Source organism: Gorilla gorilla, chromosome 21 (assembly GCF_029281585.2).
Source record: "Gorilla gorilla gorilla isolate KB3781 chromosome 21, NHGRI_mGorGor1-v2.1_pri, whole genome shotgun sequence".
NCBI lineage: Eukaryota > Metazoa > Chordata > Mammalia > Primates > Hominidae > Gorilla > Gorilla gorilla.
In genome coordinates, this window is record NC_073245.2 from 10,974,537 (window position 1) to 10,997,983 (window position 23,447).

Genomic DNA, 23,447 nt, shown 5'->3' on the forward strand with positions numbered 1-23,447 from the left:
TGTGGAGGGTGGATTGGAGGTTACAGAGACAGGCAGGGAGACCAGTGGGGGGGTCCACAGCAAATGTCCAGGTAAGAGGAAATGGGCCCAACTTTGCAGGGACCACAGGGGTGAAGCGATGAGAGAGAGAAAGAGAGAGAGGAGCGGAACGCCGCTGGGTGTGGTGACCTAGAGCTTCTGTGGCCCATCTCTCAGTCTCACCCTGTTCCACCTCCATGCCCTGCACCATGCTGCATCCCCTGCCTGGCAGCTTTTTCCTCTCCCTCTTCATCTGCAAGTTTCACTGGCTGCCCAAGCTCTGCTTCCTCTAGGAAGTCTTATTGACCAATGCAGCTCTCCCTTACCGTGCAAGGTCACTTCCCATCTCCCTCACAGTTTAACCCTAGCAAACTCCATTTGCAGAGGCCGGTGTTCAGAATGCAATTCTCCAATTTTTGAATGCCAGGCCAACAGGGAAGCATTTAACGCCCTTCAGCAGGGGCATGATGGGAGAAGTGCGAATCCATGTATCCAGTACAGGTGGGACCTCTCTGCCCCCATAGTGCCTGCTTGTTAGCCCTCTAAGGGCGGCATCTGGTAAATCTGGGCTTGGAGTTTGGATGATCGGAAACAGGAACGACCTCTCTGGGGACAGTTCTTAAGTTCTAATGGAGCAACTCTTCACAGAGTGACTTGCAAAGCTCTTAATTAAAGTTGCCATCAGAACAAAGACTCTCTGAAGCAAGAATTTGGACCCCAATGGAGTCCTGAATCCAGGCAACCAAGCTTGCATAAGTGTGCAACACAAAGGCAAATGAGTCCCCAAGGAAGAAGAGGCTCCGTCCTCAGCTTGCTGCCCTTGTCTGAGGGAAGCACCATGCCCTACAGCTGACATTTACTGAGTTTGCATCTGTTGACTCTTTTGGTTGCAGAAAACTGGCTCAGACAAAAAGGGGATTTGCTGGACTGAAAAGGCCAGGCTGGAGCTATGGTGCAGCAGGATCTAAGGGCTCAAGTGATGTCGTTAGGGTGGGGTTTCTCTCCGTTTTTTTCTGCTCAGCATCCTTCAGAATCCACTTCATTCCCAGAGTCTATGAAGGTGGGGTGCATAGGGAGAGTCTGTTGGACCAGTGTGGTCACACACACACCCCGAACCAAGGAGCACAACACCTGAGTGGCTGAGGCTGCAGGGCACGTCCCAGATTACACTGACCAAAGAGTAGGAAAATGTTCCCCATCAGAAATTGGTAGAACAGGGAATGGATTCTGGGGAAGTAAGCAATGAACATTATCCGTACGGGCCTACTATATGGTAAGCAGCTATTAATCGCTTTGCCAATTTATAGTTGAGGAAACAGCCTCAGAGAGGTGAAGTCACTCCGACAGCCAGGAAGTAGGGAAAAGCAAGCTTGGAACGCAGCTCTGTCTGGGTACCAGAGCCCAGGGTCTGGGGAGCTCCACCATCCTGCTTTCCAGGCAACATCTTTACCCATCTCTGTTTTGGTCCAAGGCACAAAGCTGGTGTCAGACGGCTCTTGGATAAGCCTGTGTGGGAAGGACAGATAGATGGGGGTGTGTATGGATGAATGGATGGGTGAATGGATGAACAGCGGGGTGGATGGATGGGTAGGTAGAAGGATGGATGGATTGCTGGCTGTGTGGTTTACTGGCTAGGTGGGTGGGTAAATTGGTATATGGTTAGGTGGAAGGGTGGATGTATGGATAGGTGGGTGGATGCTTGGGTGAATAAATGAAATGGCAACTGAAAGGACAGGTGGAAGGATGTGTGGGTAACTAGATGGGAGGGTGAATAGAATAATGCTGACATAAGCATTAACAATTATGTCTAGCCTCTTGCCCCTCTCTTCCCAACTGCCTTTTCCAGTGGAAAAATTGAAAATCATGGACCCAGGGAAGACATTCCCCTGTGGTCTGTTAATAGAGGCCCAGCAAGGCCAGCCGAGGCTGTCAACTCACCCCCCACTAGGACCCTGTCATTAGCCACACTCCCCCAACCCTGCCCTTGGATGGAAGTATGATCTGGTGGGCACTGAGGGGCTGGGCCCATCCAGGCCCCTTATTAAGCCTTATTAAGCCCACAGACGGGGAGCAAAAAGGGGAGGAGAACTTTCTCCCAAAGGTCAGCTGTTGGAAAAAGAAGGTACAGATGTCTCTGGGGTGGTCGTCTACTCTCAGGCCACAAGGAATGTGAAAGTTTGCCTGGCCCAATCTGCTCTGCTGTCTTCTTGCAGGCTGGGAAACTGAGGCCCATACCGGAGACAGGAGGGACACACAGAAGTCGGGATAGAGCCAGACTCAAACCTCAGGCCGGCTCACAGACCATAGCCCAGCCTTTCCCTGAAACAGCCTCAGCATCAGCAATGGGGAGGGAAAGGAATGGGCATGAATGGGGCTCCTGCTATATGCCAGGCCCTTGAGCAAAGCATTTTCTGTTCATGGAGCCACTGGTCTCCTCTGTATCCCCATGAGTAAAATGGAAGTTATGCCTGTCCTGTCACGGATTGAACAAGCATTTGTTAAACGTCTGTTATACTGTGGGCCAAGCACTGGTCTAGGTGCCAGGAATATGGCATTAACTAGCCAAACAAGGTTTCTGCTTTCAGAGAGCTTACTTTCTAGACAGTGATAGAGACAGACAAATAAGTAGGTAGATAAAATGTGATATGAAGAAAATTGAGGAGTGATATGAGATGTACAAGGATGGAAGGGACGTTCTTTGGATGAGATGGTTGGGAAGGGCCTCTCTGAGAAGGTGATCATGGTCAAGGTCATTAATTGTCCACCAAGTCCGTTCTCCCCTTTGCTAGTATGTGGGCAAAGCCCACAAGTGGCTGTCCAGGCAGGGTCAACATTTCCCAGCCCTATTTGCATGCAGGTGTGGCCATGTGACTAGCTCTTACCAATAGAATGGGAGCAGAAGTGATGAGTGCCACATCCAGGCCTAGCTTTTGGGAAGTGAGGGAGCTTCCCCCATGTTCTTGTTACTTTTCCCCTGGCTGAATTCAAATGATGGCAAGACCCCAGGATAGAGGAGCCACAAGATTAGAAGAGCCTGGATTCCTGCATCACCACATGGAGGAGAGCCACTCATTGCCCTGGCACATCCATTGCATGAGTGAGAAATAAACTTCAGGTGAGACCCAAAAGACATGTGATGAACTGGTTAGGACATTGCAGGCAGAGGAAATAGCATGTGCAAAAGGCTCAAGGCAGAACCAAGCTTGGCATGTTGGCACAGAAAGGATACCAATGTGGCCAGAATAAATGGCACAAGAGGAGGAAATGAGGTGAGCCATGCAGGCAGTGGCCTCAGTCAGGAGTCTGTATTTCAAGCGGTCCTGGTGGAGGTGGCGCCATCAGCAGGGAAGAAATACCATCTGGTTCATACTTGGAAAAGATCCCTCTGGCCACTGTGCAGAGATGAGTTGGAAGGAGGCAGGAATGGACACACCAGAGAGGAGCTGGTGCAGTCATCCTAGCCTGGATGAGGCTGGGGACATAAGAGTGAGTGAACAGAGTGGATTTGGATATATTTTCAAGGGCTTGCTGATGGGTTGTTTGTGGAAGGTGAAGGAAACCAAATAACCCACAAGCCATTAAACAAAATCTAATGCAGAAGCCAATATATATTAGTAAACACTTCAGGGATATCTGTCTAGCTTCTAATCTTCCTTCCCTGAGAACCTCCCACTTATGCCCATCTGATAACTCTACTTATCTGATAAACTGGCCCCTCCCCTGCCCTAGCTCATGGAGCTGGAGATCGGTCCCTGACTGGGGCTCAGCCAATCAGATCATCCCTGGCTGTCAGACCCCAGTGTGTGGCTGGATGGGGAATAGGCTGGGCCCCAGCACTCTCTCCTTGATAGAGATGATGGAGTAGGGGGAAGGTCAGCAGCCCAGAAGCTGAGGAAGAATGAACTCTCCAAGGACCACCTACCCATCTCATAGCAGGCGAAACATAGCTGCAAGTGGACTCAACCACCCTCAACCACAATTGGAGCTGCCACCAGCCAAGTGTGGAAAGGGTTGGTCTTTGCAGAGCCCTGGACTGGAAGAGGAGAGTGGGTCTCCCAGGGCAGAAAATGGGAGTGGCCAGCTCCAATTCTGTGCCTCAGGTTGGGAGACATGATCCTCTGGGTTCTTTCCATACCCTAGACAAGGGTATTCCTTGTCTGAGCCTAGACAAGTTATTCCCCTGGGAAGGAGGGAGGTGCTTCTGTTTCTCCATCTGTCAGGTGGCTGAGTATAACTGATTTCATTTCCAAAAATGGCCACAGCCCCCTGCTCCTCATGAACCCTGCCACTCTCCATCAAGAGGGAGAGTTTATTTCTCCTCCCCTGGAGACTGGCAGGACTTTGTGACTGCCTTGATGAATAGAACGCAGCAGAGGTGACTGTGTAACTTCCAAGGGTGGGTAAGAAAAGACAATACAGCTTCTCTCTGGCTCTTTTGTCTTGAGACACTCACCCTGGGAACCCGGCCACCACGGTGTAAGGAAGCCCAGGCCCCCTGGAAAAGCCAGAGGTAAATGTTCTGGCCGACATTTACCCAGCTGGGGTCCCAGCCAACAGTCAGCATCAACCACCAGACCCATGAGGGAATCAGTCCAGCCCCTGGCCATCAAGTCTTCCAGCTGAGGCCCCAGACACCGTGGAGCACAGACAAATCTACCCACTGTGCCCTTCTGGATTCCTGCCCCACACAATATGTGAATGCAATGAATGACTGTTTGATGCCACTGTGTTCAGGGGTGATGGGTAACGCAGCACTAGATACCCAGAACGCTGACTCAGGCAGACTCTGCCTCCATGACACCCTCTGTGCTAAGCAACTGTTCCATTTCCCCACTGTCCTGAAATTTCCAGACACTCCTCTTTGACAAGCCAGGCTTGGCTATGAGCTGGGGCCTCTCAGGGATCTTCCAAAGATCAGCTGTGGAACAAGCCCTGCGGGGAGTTCACTCCCTGGTCAAGAACCTTTGCTGACTCCCCATTTCCCCCCATATCAAATCTCAGCTCTTCTACTAGGCTTCCCAGGCCTGTCCTAATCTCCTCCATCCTCATGTCTCCCTGAAATGGGCCACAATTCCTCCCTCTGCAGTGTATTAAGAGTGAGAATGTGGGGTTAGATGAGGTGAGGGGAATCGCAGGCTCTGGGAGAGCTTTGAGAGCTGGACCTGAAGCTTTAGAAGGCTGTCTTCCCTCATTTAGCAAAGATTGAGTCCTAGTGTGCACTACGTTCTATTTACAGTGCTGGGAATACACAGCTGCACCTGCTAGACATAATCCCTGTCCTAAACCCATGAGGATCATATTCTCTTCCACCTCAGGGCCTTTGCACCTGCCATTCTCCTCACCTAAAATCTATTTCGGAAGATTTGTGTACACCTCATCCTTTATCCTTCCAGTCTCACCTTAGAAGGGCCTGCCTGGCCACCCTCTCTAGTCATCCCCATTGCTAATTCCCTTTATTATTATTATTATTTTTTGAGACAGAGTCTCACTCTGTCACTGAGGCTGGAGTGCAATGGCACAATCTTGGCTCACTGCAACCTCTGCCTCCTGGGTTCAAGTGATTCTCCTGTCTCAGCCTCCCGAGTAGCTGGGATTACCGGCGCATGCTGCCACACCTAGCTAATTTTTTGTATTTTAGTAGAGACAGGGTTTCACCGTGTTCAAGGCTGGTCTTGAACTTCTGAGCTCAGGCAATCCACCCGCCTCTGCCTCCCAAGGTGCTAGGATTACAGGTGTGAGCCACCATGCCTGGCCTAATTCCCTTTACTCTTAATTATATCTCCCTGTTCATTTTCTCCCTAAGTCTTGAACAACAGTATATAATCTGTGATGGCTGATTTACTTGATGTTTGTCCGACTTCCCCTACTAGAAATGTCAGCTCCCTGAGGCAGGGACTGTGTCTGTCTCATTCACTGCTGTATGCCAGGGCATGGCACAGGGCTTGGCACCCAGGGGTGCTCTATGACTATTAAATGTGTGCAGTGTGATGCTGGCTGCACAGTGCCTGCTTGCAGCTGGGAAGCTCGCAGTAAGGGGTGATCCTCTCTTTCTCTTCTGCCCCGTCTGTGAACATGCCCCATAAACACTCAACAGACTCCCCTCTGTGCCAGGTTCCATGTGGGCACCAGCAGCATGTAAGGGCTCAAACACAGTCGCTGGTACTGAAGCAGCTCCCAAATACTGGGGCAGGAGACAGATATCCAGCCTGTACTGGATATCTGGGGACATAGTGTAGCTGGTAGGGAGAGACGGCACAAAAGGTCAGGCAGGGCACTAGAGGTCTGCAGTGCCAAATTAGAGTGGAGTAAGGACTCCATGCTGAGTAAGGAAAGAAGATCAGGCAGGCACTGGGGAGTACATTGAGGATGGAAAGGAGGGCGATGGAGGCCATCTGGAAGGACGAAAGCGAGTGGTAGCAGGAGAGGCATCTTAGGTATGACCCTGGGCATGACACGCAACCTCTCTGAATCTGTGTCCCTGTTGGTATAACATTCTGTGAAGCACACAGGTCCTGGAGCCTTCCTGGGTTCAAATCCCACCCTCTGATTACTCATGACCCTCAATAAGTTCTTTCACCTTGGTTTCTTCATCTGTAAAATGGAGATGACAATAATAGCACCTCCCCACTATCGTTTCATCAGGATCACATGAGTTAATGCATTGAAAACACTTAGATCAGTGCCAGGCACATGGTAAGTGGTCAGTCAACATGAGCTAGCACTGAAGCAGGAGTCACAGTTGCAAAGCACAGAGCAGTGCCTGCGCGCGCACACAGTAGGCACTCATCAGTAAGACGGACCTTCTATCTGCCTCTTACGCTGTAACACATATCACCACCCAACATGGTATTTTTTTGCTTATGTGATTATTGTCCCTTTCCTCCACCAGAATGTGAGCTCAATGAGGGCAGGGGTTCTGTCTGTTTTGTTCCCTTGCATTATCCCCAGAGCCCAGGGCAGTACTTGACACATAGTAGGTGCTCAGTAAGTAGTTGCTGAATGAATGCATTTCTAATTTTTAGTTTTGTGCTTGGTGCACAGCAAATGCTCAATAAATGCTGGTCCTCTTCACCCCTACCAGCCTCTCCATCCCGTTTCTACCTGCTCCAGGAAGCCCTCTTGGGCCTCGCAGCATCCACCAACAGTCCTTCATCCCAGGCTAAGTTCCCCACAGACCCCCTTGGCCCACCTCCCATCTGCTTTATCATGCCTGTGGAGCCAAGGTTCACCTTGTTCCCCGGCACTCCCGCCAGCGTGAGTAAGCATCAGCCAGGACCTGGAGAGTAGAACCCACCCAGAGAAGAGCCCCTGCTTCTCTGCCCACCCCAGGCCAGAAGTGCTCTTGCCCCTGGACTGGTTTGTCCAGGGAGGTTTTCCAAGTCACTGAGAGCCCCATGATCAGATGTCACCAGATCCTCCCACCCCGGCCGCAGGGGCTGCAGTACCACCAGGGCCAGAGCCATCCCCATGCGTGATTTCAACATCTGTAATACTTTCCCCTCTCCTTGTGGAATTCCCCCTCCAAATTCCTCCTGCTTCATTATTAGTATATATAAAAAATAAAAAAATTAAGCTGTCTTAATCATTTTCCATATTAGCTGACAGCCGGTTCCCATATGCCTGGGAGTGAGACCACACCTCCTGTTGCCCCCCCTCCTCCCCGCCCTCTCTGCTGTTCCAAAATGACTAGCCCCAAACAAGGCCCAGTTACTGAAAACCCTCTATCTTACAGACTCCGCAGCCCTGACTCCTTGGAGTCCTGTCTGGCTGGTGTGGCCCAAGCCAAAAGCAAAGCAGGAAGATTCTCTTATGTCCCCAAAAAGCGCAGACCTCAGGGCTGGGCTGATCAAGGTGCAAATCTCAGTGTCATCACCTACAAACTGGAACTCCACAAACTGCTTTGTCCTGTCCAAGAAAGGGCACAAATTCTGAAGCAGACGGATCTGAGTTCCATCTCTGGAACTCAGCTCTGTCACCTTGAGCGAGCCAGTTCACCACTCTGAGCCTGAGTTTCGTCATCTGTAAAACGGCAGAAACAACAGCACTTACCTCTCAGTGTCACAGTGACAAATCAAGGAGACTTTGATAACAGCAGTGAACATCCACTGATCCCACTGTGTGCCAGGCACTGAGCCAAGCCCTCCCTGCCTCCCCCTCATTGCATCTGCACAACAACCTGCTCTGCAGACAGAAACAAAGGGACTGAGATATTAAAAATTTCTCCAGGACAAAGAACAGGGAGGTGGAGGAGCGTCCTGACCCAGGCCCGGCATTTTCAGTTCCATTCGAGAGCCTGACCCCCTGGAGATACTCCACAAGTCCTCGCCCCTTTCCCCCAGTTTCACCTTGGTCTTTCCTCCTCTCATTGTCTTGAGCATGGGCATCAGGGGTTGGCAGCACTGTTGTGTCCTGTCCCCACTGCCCAACCCCAGTGCCAGGGCTGTGAGCATCAGGAGGGTAGGTAGGAGCCCGTGGCCCGTGCATGGCAGACTCAGGTGGCCCAGCACCTTGTGGCTGCTCCTAAAAGCACAGACACCTGTATTGAAGAGAGGCAAGTTCTGGGTTGAACTTGAACTGACTGAGAATTCCCAAGCCAGAGGAGATAGACAACTATGCCAGACCTCAAACTTGAAGATTGTTTTTGTTTTTATTTAACTGAACCAAACTGATTTTTTTCTTCCCCCCGAATTATGAGTGAATCAGTTCATAATAGAAGCCCCCATTATATCTCCTAGATTTTTAACCAAAATATCCAAAAAGAATTGGGCTAACATAGCCACACCATCTTGGAATATTTATATGTATAGTGACATGTCATAAAGACTTCTAGTATTTTGTCTCTACTCTTGATCCAAACTCCAGTGGTTCCAGTTTCTCTATATTAAGTATTCATGTGCTTTGCATGTGTCACTTTTCATCCTTTCTGCAGCCCTTGGAGGGAAGTATCATTCATCTTCAACTTACAGATGAGGAAATAGAGACTCAAAGTAGTTAAATGATCTGTAAGACGAGGTTCTGAATTTGAACATAGGTCTCAGCTGCAGAGCCATGTTATTGCTAACACAGCCTCTGTATGGTTCTCCAGAAGGCCCCTGATCCACTAAGAAACAACCCTGTCCCACAATTCCAGCTGACCCTATCCATGAACCCTCCTCCCTCCAGCCAGACAGGCCTCTGCCCAGAGAGGCAGCATCATCTCCAGCTGCCTGTACTCTCATCCCAGTTCAGCCATTCACCAAGCATGACAACTCGGACAAGACCTTTCCCTTCTCAGCCTGTTTCCTCCTGTGCTGAGGAGAAATAAAATCCTCCATCTTCCACGCTGTTCTGTGAAATGAAGCAATCATGTACCTAAAGTGCGAGCACATAGCTGGGCATGGTGGCTCACACCTGTAATCCCAGCACTTTGGGAGGCTGAGGCAGGCGTATCACTTGAGCTTAGGAGTTCAAGACCAGCCTGGTCAACACAGCAAAAATCCATCACTTGAGACTAGGATTTCAAGACCAGCCTGGCCAACATGGCAAAAACCCATACAAAATTAGCTGGGCATGGTGGCGCACACCTGTAATCCCAGCTACTCGGGAGGCTGGGGCACGAGAATCACTTCAACCCAGGAGGCAGAGCTTGCAGTGAGCTGAGATGGCACCACTGCATTCTGGCCTGGGTGACAGAGCAAGACTGTCTCAAAAACCAAAAACAACAATAACAAAAAAAAGGGCTAGCACTTATTTTACTTCTAAACTCTCCAGCCTCAACCCAATGTAAGTGAGGTGCATATAATAGGTGCTCAAGAATTACTCATTGATGATAAAAGCAAGCCTGGAACAACAAAAATAAGAGACTGGGCAGAAATATTACAAAACATTGGAAGTAGATCCCTCTGGGGTGGAATTATGGGTGATTTTATTGTCTTCTTGGTGATTTTTTTTTTCTATTTTCCAAACTCTCAGCTTGGAAGTATGTTATACTGTGTTTTCTAATTGTATGACACTATGAACTATACAGTGCACTGTACACCTAATAGCAGTTTTTGAGAGGAAAGAACAAAACTACTTCATTGGATTGTAAGACTTGTTCTGATTTTGGTAAAGTTAAACTCTGCAGGGCAGGAAGAGTAGAGAGGTGTTTTAGAATCAAGGAAATACATTTGTAATCAAGTAATCAAAGTGGTGGTCTTGGGGGGAGGAGGCTAATAAAATTATTATTGTTAATGTTATTATTATTTTTGAGATGGAGTCTCCCTCTGTTGCCTAGGCTGGGGTGCAGTGGCATGATCTCGGCTCACTGTAACCTCCACCTCCCAGATTCAAGCAATTATCCTGCCTCAGCCTCCCAAGTAGCTGGGACTACAGGTGCACGCCACCATGCCTGGCTAATTTTTTGTATTTTAGGAGAGACTGGGTTTCACCGTGTTGCTCAAGCTGGTCTCGAACTCCTGAGCTCAGGCAATCCACCCGCCTTGGCCTCCCAAAGTGCTGGGATTATAGGCATGAGCCACTGAACCTGGCCATAACGTTACTTTTTAAAGGAGGAAGAGGATACAGGCAACTTTTCATTGCTTCCAGAACCTGGAACATCAGCTTAACCTTGCCAGCACACCCAGCTCACCTGGGATACTTGAAAATAAATACAGATGGCCAGGCCCTGTCCTGGTCTGAATGGCCAGCATCTCTAGGCTGGGGCCTGAGAGTCTGTGTTTTAAGTGGACACAGCAGATCCTGGGCACTGTGTAGTAAATAAATCTCCTCATCCACTTTCTGTCTCATCTTACAGATGGGAAATCAGAAGTCCAACCAGGGGAGGTGTTTAGCACTCTCCTGCCTGAATGGTGAGGGTGGCCAATCTCTTCCTTCACCCCAAGGGCCTTTCTCAGTCCCTGTCACCATCTTACCTCTCCCAGTCCTAGCCCCTTCCCCAGCCTTGCTCTGCCAGCCTGGAGCTGTTTCTTCCTTTTCTCCCTAAGGGAGTGTTCCCTGTTCTTAATTAGGGAGACTCTGGGTATTTTTGTCTCTTTGAGTACTGCGTTCTGTTGCCAGCAAATAACTTTAAATAGAAAAAATATGCCCAAAATTAAACTAGAAAACAGAAATAAATGGGAAAGGGGTGGGCTGAGTGTCAGCCTGTCCTTGGTGGAGAGGGTGGGCTCTGGGCCTCCTTTCCTGCATCTCTGCCATGGAGACCATCACAGTACCCACCTTCTGGGGTGCTGTGCAGATCAGACAAGAAAAGGCACACAGTACACTTTGCACAGGGCGTCTAAGTGTCCATTAATATCCAGAGTTACTGGGCACACTCGTTGCTTGGATTTTGAGATAATTATGTAGAGAAAATGTCAAGGGGCTCAAAGTCCCCCAGTTGACATTTCCCTACCAAGAGCTACTTTATAACATGCTGCCGGATGTCATTTTCTTAATAGGTACAATTTTAAGAGCATCTCTCCACCTTCTTCCCTACCCCAGTCCCACTGTTCACAGCTGAAAGAGTGGCCTTCCAAAAGCCTAACTCAGATCATATGATTCTTTGCCTCTGAAATTTTCCAAAGCTCTCCATTGTCTATGAAATGCCGGCCTCAGGGCCTTTCAGGATAGGGGCCATGAAGGGTCTCAAATTTCAAATTTCATCTTCCTCTACCATCCTCCTGTCACCCTCCAGCCACACAGACCTGCCCCTTGGTCCCCAAATGGATGCCCACTTCCTTTTTGCCTAATTGAAAGCCAGGGCAGAGTTAGGTTAATCACATGCCTTAGCTCCAGCCACACTTTTGGCACCAGAGTGAGACCCCTCCCTTATTTTATGTGTCCCTTTCATGCCTCATCCCTACTTTCATCCCACCTCTCATCCCTCCCTCATGTGGATACCCCCCTAACGTGTTTGGCGTGTGTCTTTAAACATGCACGTGCCCTCGGAAAATGTGCAATGTTGTTGTCTGTGTGTATGATTTTAATTTACATAAATGCTACTCATATTATGGCTTCTTACCTTTTTTCCTTGACACTGTCTTGAGATCTAGCCTGCATATGTGCGGAATCATCACTTCCAACTGCAGAAGAGTCAGCCACAGGGGGTGTCCTCTGTGCTTCCCTGCCCATCGTTCTGGTGCTGGTGGCCTAGGCTACCTCTGACTCCCCACAACAAACCTCTGACTGCTTCTTACGTAAGAGAACACGACAGCTCCTGCTTTTTGCATAACGAGCCGTTGTTTAGTAACAAGCGGCAGATGCCTCACTCAAGTGGATTTAGACACAGAGACAAAGAAAGTGTAGGTCTAGGTGTTCACTAACTCCTCAGGCAGCTGTCTTTCTCCATCTTATCAATTCCAAGATCCCAGCCTCCCACCTTGGCAACTGCAGGGGAAAAGAAACTCCCGAAACAGTCCCAGGTGACTTTCTGGACCATAGCCTTTGTGCTGTTTCTTTGACGGTGGGATCTGGTTTTGTCCTGGCTTCAGCCTTCCCAGATCCATGTGCTTCAGAGGAAGTGAACTCCAGTCTCGGGGTGTTATGGACTGAATTCGGAATTGTGTTGCAGCCCTAAAGCCCAATGTGGCTATATTAGAAGACATGGTCTGAAGGGAGGTAATTCAAGTTAAAGGAAGTCACAAGGGTGGTATCCAATAGGACTGGTGTCCTTATAAGAGGAAGAGACATCAGAGCTCTCTCTTCACATAGACACACAGAGCAGATGCCACATGAGGACACAGTGAGAAGGTGGCCATCTACAGGCCAGAAAGGCCTCACCAGAAACCAAACCTGATGACACCTTGATCTTGAACTTCCAGCCTCCAGAACCATGAGGAAATAAATTTCTGTTGCTTAAGACACCCAGTCTGTAGTATTTTGTTATGGTAGCCCAAGCAGACTAACACAGGGAATGAACTGTGATTGTTCTAAGGCAATATTTCTCCATTTTTTTTTCATTATTACCCCTCATTATTGACCTCCTAAAGAGTTGTTTTAAGAATTTTTTTCTCCTAAGAGTGCCTCCCACAATATATATATATACTACAGACATATCTATTTATGTAGTGTGGTTTCTTGGAGGGTCACAAACGGTTGTCATATCTAAGATTTTGTCATACCTTAACCTAAACTAATTTTTACAGACTTAGGAGCAATATTGCCCCATTGAGAATGCACTGCCTAAGGCAATGTACTTGGTCTGTGATTGGTTAGAACATGGGCATGTGAGGCTAATGTAGACCATAGATGTGAGAGCCACAGAGGAAGAAATTGTCCCTTTTCACCTTTGGTCTTTATTATGGATGGGCATAATGCCTGGATCTGCGGCAGCTATTTTGTGACTATGAGGACAGGCTGATATGCTTTAAATGGCCAACTAGTAGATAAAACCTAGGCCATTGTTCATACATATATATATTTGAGAGGGAATTTCACTCTTGTCACCCAGGCTGAAGTTCAGTGGCTCAATCTCAGTTCACTGCAACCTCTGCCTGGTTCAAGCTATTCCCCTGCCTGAGCCTTCGGAGTATCTGGGATTACAGGCACCCACCACCACTCCCAGCTAATTTTTGTATTTTTAGTAGAGACGACGTTTCACCATGTTGGTCAGGTTGGTCTCAAACTCCTGACCTCAGGCGATCCACCCACCTCGGCCTCCCAAAGTGCTGGGATTACATGTGTGAGCCACCACGCCCGGCCCACTGATCATATTTTTGAGCAATAAAAGTAACCAGCCCTGAAACTGCCCTACCACAAACTCCTCCTTATGTGAAATGATGCATTTTCACGTTTCAGCCTGTTCAGCTGTGTAGTTTTTGTAATTGCAGCTGAAGACGTTCTAACAGATCCTGTTCTTTTTCCCATAAGTTGTACCAAATGTCCTGAGGCAGACTGGCAGTGATGGGCCTGGTTAGCCCATGAGTTCATCCCCAAACCAATCTTGTGGCCAAACTTGAATCCTGTGCCCACCCACCTTTGTAGCTCAGGGATGGGAAGGGGTTAACCCCACCTGGACTGAGAACTGGGGGCTGTTCCTCCGAGGGAGATGAGGGAGATACTTCCCAAAGGGATTGTGAATGCTGAGAGGGCAGAAATGACAGCTGGGTTTCACATTCACACCATCCCTTCTACATGAAATACCCCATCTCCAGCCCAATATACTCCCTCTAGTGCAGCTCAGCATCTCCCTCTTCTGAAAGGTCTCCCCAAGACCATGTTGAAATTATCTCTTCTCTTCCAAGTGATGCTCACTGGGGCATTTGTAGTCTACCTCCGCCCTTAAGAGGCCAGTCTTCATGGCATGCAATCATTCATGCATCCATCTACCCTCCAATCTTAATTAGCACCTTCTGTAGCCATCCCTAGGCCTTGGGGTGCTAAGCAATAAAAAGGCATAATTTCCATCCTCAAGGATCTCACAGTCCAGGGGAGGAAGCAAAACTCATAGGCATTCATTCGACATACATTTGTTCCCTGTATAGATATGAGTAAAATATTGCATATCCTCAAGGAAAGGGGGAACTCCCAAGCTAATGGGACAGACAGATGGAGAACAAGTAAGTACAGTGTATAATGAGGTGACAGAAGCCACCACTCATTGCTCTGACTAGGAGGAAACAACAAGATTCCTTAGACTCTTTTGGCCAAGGAAAGACACACTGGCTGTGTGAATGCCAGATGAGCTGGCATCATTTGTCTGGGATAGGGTGCAGTGGAGGCTTTTGAGGCCTGACAGCTTCCCCCTTCACCTTACTCCATTGTTTGCCAAGCTCATGCCTGGGAGAACCGTATGCATAAGAAGACCTGGATCTTATAGGAAGAAGGGGTGGAAAAGCCAATACCTGACCTCCAGGAATCAGAATTTGTGTTGCAGGTTGGGTTCTATGCAGGCAGACACGAAGACAGAGTTTAGGCACAAGGTGTTTATTAGGAATCAATATCTGGAAAAGAAAGGGGCAGGAATCACGATTGAGCAGGAGGAGATACTTAACTGCAATGTGACCCAGTAAAGCGTTTGTCAACATGGTGAGGAAGTTGGGAGCAAGAATTATCCCTTGATAGACACCCCGTTCTACATGATGTAATTATTATGAATTACATGCCTGTATCAAAACATCTCATGTACCCCATAAACATATACACCTACTATGTACCCACAAAAATTAAAATTAAAAAGAGTTACCCCTCAGAGAATCCCAAAAGAGACCAAAATATCCAGACTTTTGTCTCAGCCCCTTCATTTTGATAGTTCACTATTCACCAAATACAGGTTGCCCCAGGAAGGGCATGGCCTGGGATGAAGTGGCCCTCTCAAGCTGAGGCTAACCTTGAAGGCGCTGATGCTGAAGGCTCTCTGCTGACCATGCTTCCCCCGCCTTCAGTTGTCAAGTCCTTCAGGGTCAGCTCAGTTCTGAGTGCCACTTTACTTGGGGTCACTTCTTTGATTCCAAGCAGTTCAACATAATGGCAACCACAGTTAGGGAGACCTGTCCTGGTGGATCAGGGTGGCCCAAGCTAAGGTCTGGAGGAAAGACGGCCCTCAAGAAAAGAAGTCTCCTCTGTCCCTCCACCCCATTCATACTAAGGGCCATGGGTTCGTGGAGAGGGTTTCAGATGGGCACATTATGGGGCTGAGGCTAAAAGTCTCTTTGAACCAACTCACACTTGTACAGACGTGATGCTGTGAGGACTAATGAAAACAAGTAGCATCTATTGCATGCTTAACATACACCAGGCACTATTCCAAATTTTTTACCCACATTAGTCATTTAATTCTCACATTACCCTATCAGAGGAACAATGATGAGCATGGGTATGTAGACCAGAAAGAGCTAAAACCCTAGAACACAAGCACAGGACACGAGTGAGCCCAGGAAAGGCCCTGGGCCCCTGGAAGCAGTCTCCTCATCCGCCTGCATGGGCCAGGGTTCAACAGAGGCACCATGTGGCTGCAAGAGGCAGAAATGGCTGCAGACTGAGCTCTACTAGTTGTTTCCACTTGATGTTTGAATAAAGTCTCCTTAGTCCCTGGAAAACTTGGGGAGATGGGATGAGTATCTCAGCTGGGAACACACCAAGACTTCTTAATAAGGCATGGAGAGGCTCAAGCAATTCATTGGAAAGAAAAAAAAAAACCTAACTCAAGTTGGTAGATTTTACCTGCCATGAGATGTTTGTGAATAGCAGAGCACAGGGTAGAGAGGTCACTGCCAAAGAGCAACTCCCAGTCACCCTTGACATGTGGCATCCCCTTTCATGCCTCCACGTCTGCATAAGCTTGGTAATCTTGTGCCCTCTGACACCATTCTCCCACCCGTCACCCCACTCCATTCTGCCCATCAGGATAATGATGCCACATCCTCCAGGAAGCCTTCTCTGGCTGTCCCTCTCCACAACGCTAGGCTCCACTTCCATCTTCCCACAACTTCATGTACCTCCCTCTATCATTTTATTTATCAATCATTCTAGATTTTAATTGCATGTGTTTATGACTGACTTTCCTCCTAGATTATGAGGCAGTATGATCATATTATTTACCTTTCCCACTGTCATGCATTCCCATTTGTCTCACTCGGCGATTGTTACAACAATGCTGCAAACTAACTACCACTAAGCTCAGTGGCTTAAAACAATAACTTCTTCTCACTCATGGGTCTGTAGGTCAGCTGGGATTCTGGTGGTCTAGACCGGGCTGGGCTCCAGGCATGCATGCGGATCTGCTCCACGTGTCTCTCATCCTCCTTGACCCACAGAAGACAGCTGGAAGCAGGCAAGACCTCACAGGCTTTAGCTCAGAGCTAGTGTGCTGTCACTTCTGCCCACATTCCATCAGCCAAAACAAGTCACATGGCCAAGCTCAACATCAATTAGATGTGGAGAAAATTGATGAGTCACGTGGCAAAGGGCATGGATATAGGAAAAGGTGAAAATTAGGAATAATATGATTTACTGTGACACAGATGCTTTCTGGTGAACACCAACCTCTCCAAACTCATTTCAAGACCCTTCCTCACCAGCCCAGTACTCAAGGTCAATTCCTGCAACCTTCAGCCCTTTGTAGCCTTTCAGTCTTTTGAACACACTGTACTTTTTGTCTGACATACACCTTTCCCATCCCTTTCAGATCTCAGCTAAGATGTCATCTCCTCAAAGATTTGCATGGCTGTAGGCTTTGCCTCCAGGAGATAGTGACCCAACAAACAAGCTTGTATGGGTGAGTCCCTGAATCCAAACCCAACCCTGGCCCTGCCACTCACTGCTGTGAGGCCCTAAGAAAATCTTATCTTTTTTCTATTTCTGTTTTCTTATCTGCCAAAAGTAAATAAAAACATCTTCCCATATCAGTTAGAAATGCTTGCAGCTGCAAGTAGCAGAACCCCTAATAGTAGCTAAAACAATAATATCTCACAAACTAGATGCCTGGAAGCAAGAAGCTCCAGGGCTGGTTTATTGGCTCAGTGATGTAAGGACTAAGTGCTCACTCATACCCTCTCATTTCTCCTCTTTCCCTTTCCCCATTCTACTAGGTTGGTGCAAAAGTAATTGTGGTTTTTGCCATTACTTTCAATGGCAAAAACAGCAATTACTTTTGCACCAATAGCAAAAACAGCAATTACTTTTGCACCAACCTTAATATTTCCACAGTGTCTTTCCTAAAGTCTCACAGAAGGTTCCCTTTACATCTTACTGGGCAGACATGGATCATATGGCCACTCTAGCAGGAAAGTGAAGTGGGAATGCCAGTATCAGGGTTTTGTTGTTGTTGTTGTTGTTCAGCCTCCTTTGGGGAAGCAGCAAACGAGAAGGGGGTAAGAATTGGCTGCTGTGTAATCAACTCACAATATCTACTCCTGATCTAACTTTCTACCTCACAGAATTTTTGTGAAAATTTGGATTGCCAGTAGCACTCTGAAGGCCACAAGCTTATAAAACAATAATCTACTTTTATTATTATTCATGACTTATTAAGAAAAAATCAATATTGGAAGAGAATAATACTTTGCATTTGTTCAACAATGAACTTTCCGAAGGTGAAAGGAAAAGCAATTACTGTCTGAGCCCAGCCTGAGTCCCAAGTCCATGCCAAGTGCAAGCCTGCAAGACCATTTCCTCCTCCAGGGACTTGCTTCGATTGGGCTAAAACAGCTTCTGCCAAGCCAACCAGGATTCCATGCTGCCAAATCCAGTACTCATTTTCCTGATCTTATTTTATTTGAATTCCCTGAGCATTCAACCCAGTTGGCAGCACCCTCCTTGATACACGATCCTGTCTGGGCTTCTGTATGCTCACAGCCCTGGTTGTTCCTCAGTCTCCTCTGCTGGCTTCTCCCCATCTACCTGGTTTCTAGATGCCAGCTGACTCAGGACTCACATGTGAGCTCCTCTCCTCATTCCCACCCCCTATTTTCTTTCTATCTCAGGTTTCTCAAACCTTAGCATGCATCACCGTCACAGGGAGGGCTTGTTAACACATAGATTGCTGGGTCTCACTCCCACAGTGTCTGATTTCATCGCTCTAGGGTGAAACCTGAACACTTGCATTTCTAACAATTTCTAGGTGACGGTGATGATGCTGGTCCTGGGACCACCCCTTGAGAACCTCTCACTGCTCTATCTCAACCAGTGTTGAGAGCCTTGTTTCTCAGCCTTGGCTGCAAATTGGAATCACCTGGGTGCTTTAAAATGTGGACACCAGGGTCTCATCCCCCAGAGATTCTGATTTTACTGGTCTGCATTATATCCTGGGTACCTAGAGTTAAAAACCTCCCCCAGGTGACTCCAACATGCAGCTAAAGTTGAAAGCCCCTAATTTAGATACTACTGAACTGCTAGTAACACCTACATTTATTTCCCTTTCCCAGACTTGTCCTCTGAGTTTCAGCCCAGTATGCCCAATTATTCACTCGATATCTCCACTTACGTCACTCACAAGCATCTGAGAGTTAACACACCCAAAGTGGAAGTCTGAATCTTCACTTCCAAATTGCTACTTCTCTATCTTCCCCATCTCAGCAAACAGCAACTCCAACCATGTGCTGTAGTTTATTGGGGTAAAAACCTTGGAGCTATCTTTGGCTCCTCTCTCCCCTCCATGACCCATATATAATCCTTTGACATAGTCTATCGGTTCCACCTACAAAACATATCCCTAAATTCTCCTCTCTGCCTGAACTGCTAACACCTACATCAGTATATCATCAACTCTTTCCTGGGTGGTCTCTGCAGCATCCTCACCTCCCTACTTCTATTCTTTACTCCCTCGCCAATGCATCCTCCAAACAGCAGCCAGAATGGTCTCTTAAAATCATAAACCAGATCATGACACACCCCGATTTAAAGTCTTGCAAAACTTCCTGTCACCTTGGGCATAAAATCTCAGCTCTTGCTCATGGCCAGTGAGATCCTGTCCTCTTCTCAACCTTGTCTATTCCGCTCTCTCCCTGGCTTAGGTGCTCCAAACACACTGACCTTCCTTCTGTCCCTTAAATACATTCAGTTATTTCTTGCATTTACTATTTCATTAACCTGGATTTCTGTTCCCTTTGGTCTCTGCTTGGCCAGCTACCTCTCATCTTTCAGGTCTGCTTAAGTGTCACTGCCTTAAAGTGTCTCCCTGGCCCGCCTGTTATGTTCTATCGTAAGACTCTATATTCTTCTTAGTGCCTATCAGAGTTGGTGATCATTTGATTTGTAAATATATTGGTTTATTATTTGTCTCTCTCACTAGACTGTGTGCTTTGTGAGGGCAGGAACCATGCCTGTTTTGGGCACGGTTGACACCTCAGTGCCCAGAAGAGTGAATGAGACATAGTGGGTGTTCAAAACATACTTAGGGAGGGAGAGAAAAGAGGAAGAAAAAGGAGGGAGGAGAAAGGAAGGTCTAGTAATACTCAGAGCCCAGGAATTACACACCAGACACCCCTTGCTTCTACCCAAGAGGTGGTTCAGATTAGAGATTAGATTTCAAGGCTCCAGCTTGCTAGCTCATAACTGCTTCTACTCAAGACGGTCTATTCATGTAGCAAAGTCAAAATGTGAAAATGCTTTTAAGTTCTTTGACGACAGGAATCGTGGCTTGTTTACTCTTCTCCCTGACATTTGCACAGAGCCTGGCCCTGAATGAAAGTTCAGTAAATGGTTCATGAATGAGCTGAATGGCATTTGCCTGAAGGAAATCTAAGAAAGTCTTGCCTTGGTTTCCCCATTAAATGGGGCAAGCAATTCTTATCTCCCCTTCCAGAGAGCTGCTGCCAACACAGGGAATCCATCCTGGAAGAAAAGATTGGTGGCCACCTGCACCATCAGGTGGAGGGCTTCTCTCAGCTGCCCTTGCCACATCTGCAGCCCTAAGCTTCCAGGTGACCCCAGTGGACCAGTCTGCCCAGAGCATATCGTTAGTTAGGAGCACTCTGCAGGAGGATGCCTGCCTTTGCTAGTGCATAGCTAATGTCCCAAGGGGCTTCCTCTAATTAAAACCCAAACTGCAATTATAGTTGTGCCAAAGCATGTGCACATGGTGCCACTTAAAAGGGACAGATTTACAAGGCGTTAACAACTCCAGAGGCAGCAGTGTCCCAGCACCAGGTGCTACAAATCATCAAAATTAGAACCAAATGCGTCACTGGGGCTCAAGATACAGTATCCGGTGCAGACTAATGGGTGATTCCAAGAAACTTATCAGGATTATTTAAAACACACTAACTATGCTCCTTCTACAGGGCCTTTGCACTTACCAGTCCCTGTACTTCTTCTTGCCTAACTCTATTTGATCTCTCTCAATTATCACCTCTTCTGAGACACCTTTTTTGATCACATGAATCTGTACCCTGCTTTATTTTTCTTCTTAGTGTTTATTATCATCTGATATTATATATTTGTTTTGCAATTGATAGCCCAAAATATGTGTTTTAATATTGTATAAATGTAAAATATATATAAATACACAAAATTTTATAATTTTCTGCAATACATATGTATCAAGAAGATACAGCATACACACTAAGGGGGGTGTCTTCTTGGGGTTGGGGGTGGTGAGGCAGGGGAATAGAAAGATTGATTCAGAAAGAAGAGAAGAACAATAAAAGAACAAATGAGAATATTTATATATCCTGATGACAATAGTGGGCCATTATTTGAAGAGTATGATAAACTTGAATTTTCCTTCCTATCACTTGGTAAACTTGAATTATTCCTCCCTGAAGTTCTGTACTCTGGGAAAATTTTCTTCTTTTTTTTTTTTTGGAGACAGAGTCTTGCTCTGTCACCAGGCTGGAGTACAGTGGCACGATCTCGGCTCACTGCAACCTCCGCCTCCTGGGTTCAAGTGATTCTCATGCCTCAGCCTCCCGAGTAGCTGGGATTATAGGCACACGCCACCACACCCAGCTAATTTTTGTATTTTTAGTAGAGACAGGGTTTCACCATGTTGGCCAGGATGGTCTCGATCTCCTGACCTCATGATCTGCCCACCTTGGCCTCCCAGAGTGCTGGGATTACAGGTGTGAGCCACCGTGCCTGGCCACACTGGGATAATTTTATTTTGGCTTTTAGAAATAACTTTATTGAATATTTTAGTACCAGTAATCTTGCGACAAATTTCAGCCCTGGTTTTGTTGTTGTTGTTGTTGTTTTTGGTCTAAAGCCATCTTGATTTTGCCTTTATTTTTGAAGAGTATTTTTACTGGATATAGAATTCTAAGTTGTCAATTATGTATATTTTTTCAGCACTTTATAAATGTTATTTCATTGTCTTCTGGCTTTCATCATTTCTGTTGAAAAGTCTACCATCAGTCTTATTGTTGCTCTTCTGTAGGTAATGTCATTTACCTCTGACTACTTTTAAGATTTTTCTCTTTATTTTTGTTTTTCAGCAGTCTTACTATGATGTTCCTATGTATAATTTTCTTAGTATTTACCCTGCTTGGGATTGTCAGAGCTTCTTGAGCCTGTGGGTTGATACCTTTTATCAGTTTTGAAAAAATTCTTAGCTCTTATTTCTGCAAATATTGTTAAATTTGTATTCTTATCCTCACCTTCTAGGGCTCCAAATAAATGTATATTTTTTTTACTAGGTCCCACATATCTATGACACATTCGTGTATTTTCTATTATTTTTCTATGTATACTTTAGTTTGGACACTTTTCATTTTTTTAAGTGTACTAATCCTATCTTCCACTTTATCGAATCTCTGTTAATCCCATCTAATGAATTTTTGATTTCAGATATTATATTTTCTCATTCTAGAGGTATCATTTTTTCTTTTTTATAGACGCTAATTTTCTGATGAAATTCTCCATCTTTTCAAGTATTTCATGCATATTTTTCTGTTTTTTAACATATTAACCTTAGCATGTCAAAGTCATTATCATATACCTGTTTCTATTGTCTATTTTATTCTGTTTGTTTTCAGATATGTCCTAGCTTTGGCATAACTAATAATTTTAATAGAATGCCACTTATTACACATAATGTAGAGACTCCAGATGATATATTCTTCTAGAGAAGATTTACCCTCTGCTAGGCACAGAGTGGGGCTTATCATCATAAACCAGTCAGGGATTGTACTGAGTCAAGACTGTAAGGTAACCCCAGGAAGGTCAGTTTCCCTGTGCTTCAGTCAGTCATACACTGAACACCTCTTCTCAGAGGCTTTATGCCAAGGTTTATAGCCTCCTGCACCAGGCATCCCAGAATCCAGCAAGTGTCTTGAGAGATTAATGAGCCCTCAAGTCTGCCAAAGGCTCTGCTGGTTTCTTCCACACTAGTCCAGTGCTGCATAAAACTTGGATTCTCAGCATTCTGCTTTTGCCTAGAATTGGAAAATGGTCTGGGGTAAAGAAGCTATATAATTCAGCTTACTCCCCTGCTGTTCATTCCTTTCCAGAATTTTAGCAAGTAGTATATTTTTTCCAATCCTATGATATCTGACAATGCTACTATAATATATTTCTCTAGTCAATTTACTCTTCCATTTCCTGGGCAACCATTTCACTTTCTCTTATTTCTTCACATCTTTGACCCCTCCTTTCTCTCCTCACTTCTAACTGATGGCTTACAAATGAAAGCAAGTGGAATGATAATAACTTTTTATAAAAACTTCCACACTAGTCCATCAACACATCTCTCTAATACTTCTCCCTCCCTCTCTTTCTCTCTCTCCATGTGTCTGCTGGATCCCATCATTCTCATCTAATCAAGGACTTTGCTCCTATAATCATCCCTCCATGAATCATTTTCCTCTCTCTGCTAAATTATTCCCATAAGTAGACAAATATACCATTAGTCTCCCATCTTCTAAAAAGCATATACCCTCCCTTGTCTCAATATCTCTGTGCAGCTACCCCCACATTTTGTTTCTTCCCATTTGAAGCAAAACTCCTCAAAAATTGTATATATTCACTATCTTCATTTTCTTTCCTTCTATGCCAAACAGGTTTTCCTCCTTCAAAGCTACTCTCATCAGGGTCAC

General features: G+C 46.5%; 1 long non-coding RNA gene across 1 annotated transcript in view; it reads right to left on the reverse strand.

Annotated features, from left to right (window-relative positions):
- The window catches only part of LOC129528991 (uncharacterized), an 85,206-nt gene that overhangs the window by 16,105 nt on the left and 45,654 nt on the right, over positions 1-23,447 (reverse strand). Inside the window, exon 2 of the long non-coding RNA XR_008674355.2 lies at positions 14,820-14,918. This is a non-coding gene — a long non-coding RNA (uncharacterized lncRNA). The remainder of the gene's footprint in view (positions 1-14,819; positions 14,919-23,447) is intronic.